Source organism: Galeopterus variegatus, unplaced genomic scaffold (genome assembly GCF_000696425.1).
Source record: "Galeopterus variegatus unplaced genomic scaffold, G_variegatus-3.0.2 Scaffold6836, whole genome shotgun sequence".
NCBI lineage: Eukaryota > Metazoa > Chordata > Mammalia > Dermoptera > Cynocephalidae > Galeopterus > Galeopterus variegatus.
In genome coordinates, this window is record NW_007732947.1 from 107,573 (window position 1) to 111,449 (window position 3,877).

Below are 3,877 nucleotides of genomic sequence, written 5' to 3' on the forward strand. Positions count from 1 at the left end.
TCGTGCCTGGGGTTTCCTCCTCCCCAATTAGTCATAATGAGTCTTTTTCTCTGTGTGTGTACCGTAATTCCCACAGGAGCAGTTACAGCTTCACATCTGTAGCCCCCAGCAGCTTGGCAGGGTGCCTTGACCTCAGGAGGCCTCTCTGAGTGTTGGTTGAATCAAACCGAATAACTTCCCCCATATCCTGGGGCTCTCACATACATTTTCTCATTTGATCATCACGATCACTCCTGCAAGTGTGGAGGCAGCAGTCATGGGAAAGGGTGACTGGTGACTAGGGCCAGGGGGACAACCTTCGCACAATGGAGTCCATGGATAAGGCAGACTTTGCTTGGGCTCGGGCAGCTTGCAAGTGGAAGAGGTCACTCTCAACAAGGATGTTCTGCAGCTGGCCATTTGATCAGCAAATATTTGTGGCTCTGTGGTGCAGAAGGTGTTCTTGAACGACCCGTTAAATGTACAAAGACTCTGTGCCGATGGAGTTAAGCACGTGAGGCTCCTGCCCTCAATCACTGGAGGTCAGGCTGGGAGCTTGCTGTGCAGTGTCCCACACAAGCTTCACAGGGAACTGGCAGGGGCTGGGGGGCAGCAAGCTGACAGCCAGCTCCCAGCTGACCTCTGTGGGTGGGGTGGCGATGAGACTCTGAGATTGGATTGTTCTTACATAAAGAGAGCCATCCAGGAATCAATGGCCATGCCATCCCCTGCAGGCCCGCCTGCCTCTAACGCCCCCCTCTCCCTGCCTCCTCCACCTTGGGGGACTTGGCCCCTCACTCCACCTCTGTGAGTTTAGAAGCCCTCTCTCCCCAGGCCGTTCACATCCACCTTCTTGCTTGCCTCAGTCCCCACAGCTCAAGCCTGGACCCCCACCCTGGGGTGCAAATTCCTGTCCCGTTGACAGGAATTTGCACCCCAAATTTGCATTTATAGGGTTGACTCAGTGCCAGGAGCTGAAAACACAGAGAACAAGACGTGGTCCCTTCATGCAAGGAGTCGGGATGGCACCTGTCCGTGCCACCTGAGTATAAGCCAAACTTCCATCAGTTGGTACCTGTCAAGGTTAAGTAAGAGACTGGGCTTTCTTTCTGTCCCCAGGTTCACCCAGGAATGTCCCTTTGGCTCTTGGCTATGTTTGGGGGATACCAGATCCCAGCCAGAATCTAGTTCATGGTTATCTTTCCTCCTCTCTGGTTCTTTTGTGAAGAGGGATCCCATAGGGATTGAAGGTTGGTGTGTGGGGGGGGAGTATCAGAGTCTCCCAGGGGCCTGGAGACAGTGGCTGTGTTTTACATCTCACCCCCAGGGCTCCCGTCACTTGCCCTCAACCCTTCTGCCCCCATTCTCTGGCTCATCCTGTCCATTTGGAGGACTGCTGGATTGGAAACAACAGGACACCCGCCAGCCCTCTTCTCCTGCCAGGGCCACATCTGGTCCCCACCTCTTGCCTTCCCAGAGGGACCTAATCAGGCAGGGAGACGGAGGGGAGCAGGGAGCAGAGCAGATCGGGGAAAGCAATTAAAAAGCTGATCTCAGGGTTAGAGGCTGGGAGGTTGGGGGCAGGCTGGAGAGGGACTTGGCTGGGGTAGGGAGAAGCAAGGGAGAAAGGGCCTGAGCTTATTAACCCCAGTGCAGCAGCCTGGCCCCCCAGGGTCCATGAGGGTGAGTGAGCTGATGCCTCCAACGTGCTGAGAGGGGCCAGGGAAGAGGAAAGGAAAGGAGTCTGGGGGTGCAGCGGGAACTGTTTGTACAGCCACAGGAGTCAGTTTCTAACCAGCAGAGCCTGGCTGGGCACAGGCTGAGGATGGGGAGAAGGAATGGTCCTTGCTCTGGGGCAGCCCCCCTCCAACTGAAGGGGGAGACACCCTCTGCCCTCAAAGAACTCCCACCTGACAGCGAACCACGGGTTCTAGCATTAGAGATCTCCCATCCAAGGGAATAAGATGGCTCCTGTACTGCAGGTACCTTAGTATGAGGGGATTGGGCACAGACCCTATCCTTAGGGAGACCCCAGTCTGATGGGAAGACACAGGTCCTAGCATCAGGAAGACCCCTGTCTGGGGGAAGACATGGCGCCTCTCTTTGGGTAGCCTCAGACAGGTGCAGACGGGACCCACACACACCAGAGGTGTTGACACACCAACAGCTTCTCAAACTGGATGGCATTGTGGGCCTCAAGTCTAGGGATGGGAAAAGGCAAGGATGGAGAGAACAGAGCCCATTGGGGGAACCAGGGAGGCAAGAAAGTAGGTTAGGAAACAGCCACTACTCTGAGTCTCTAGGGCAGTTGGAGATAACTTGCATGTGTACCCTGCAAGACCTGAAGCCACCAACAACTAGCGGTCTAAGGTGCAAATGGTGCTGACTCCCGTCCTGTCTTTACTGGCTGCTGCCCCTCTGTCCCATCCACACTGCCAGGTAACTGCCCTGGGGTGCCCACATACTCCCAGTGGAGTCAATAGGACATGACAGCGTCCTGGAAGACCCAGCTCCCGCCCCGCCAGGCCAGCATCATCATAGACGTGCTAACACAGAGATAGATAAAGCACTTGGAAGCTATGATTTGTCAAGCCCTGCTGTGTCCAGCTTTCACTAATTTCATCTTCGCTACTGCCTTGGAAGTAGGTATTGTGAAAATGGAGACTCAGAGAAGGCTGACTTCACGGCTAGTGAATAGCCAAGGCTTTTCTCTCTGTCCTAGAGGGCATAGCAGCCAGAGGCAAGTTAGAGAATAAAGGGGGTGATCCCTCTGGGTGATACTAATTTGGGTTTTAGAAAACTCACCGACAGCTATGAGACTGGGCTCTCTCCCGGCCTTTAAACTGCTGGTGCAGCTCAGACCTGGGCAGCTGAGCACTGCCATCTAGTGGCCACCAGGCTCAGTTCCCTTCCTCAGGGATGGGCCACGGGAGGGATAGATTCGGTGGTCTTCAAGGGGTCAGCCAGAGAGACTATGTTCTCTTTGTCCCACCCAGCTTGCTGGCAACCATGTTGTGCCAGGCACTAGGCGAGGGTCAGGGGCACAAGCGGAGCTGCAAGTGGTAGTTAAGTGACAAAACGGCCGCTTGAATGAGAGGGTGGAATGTTTGGAAAACACCACGTACCTTGGATGTGGGTTGAGATGTGGGTTTGGTCTGTCCCAGGAGACATTTGGGCTTTGCCCTGGAAGATTCTGACTCAGGGGAGGGGCATAGGGAGGTCACCTTGTCCCTACCCTGGCTTGAAGCAGGGTGTGGCTTGGCATCCAGGCATCTCTCTGCATGCCGGCAGCATCTGGCTGTGCAGTCTAGAAGTCAGTCTAGGGTTTGGCCTGAGGCTTTGGATGTGGGGGACTTCTGGTTGGGGGAAGGAAGAAAGGAGGCACCCCAGAGAATGGGGCCTGAGCCAGGCCAGGAGGATGAGGATTGGGCAGAGGCTGGGAGGGCTGAGGGCCTGGCCCTCTCTGTAAGCTGTGTCTGCCTGGGGCAGATGTGCATCAGAGTGTGGTTTAGAACAGAGAGAGCGAACATAACTGTGCAACAATAAGGTTTGGTTAAATGAACGCATATAGTGGAAAACCATGCAGCTGTTAAAACGATGATGTAGATAAATATTTATTGATATGGAAAGATGTTCACAACATATTGTTGAGTGGGAAAAGCAAATTACAAAATAATTTGTACAGCATGAGCCCACTTTCAAAAAATGAGTTTATACATGTGGAAAAAATCTGGTAGTGTTTATCTCCAAGTGGCAAAATTATGGCTAATTAAATATTTTTGTATTGCTTATCTGTATTTTCTGATTTTTCTACAATAAATGTGTAATAAAAATAATAATAATAAAAGTTTGGAAAACCACCACAACCAAGTCTGTCTTGCCTCTTTGGTTCTCTGTG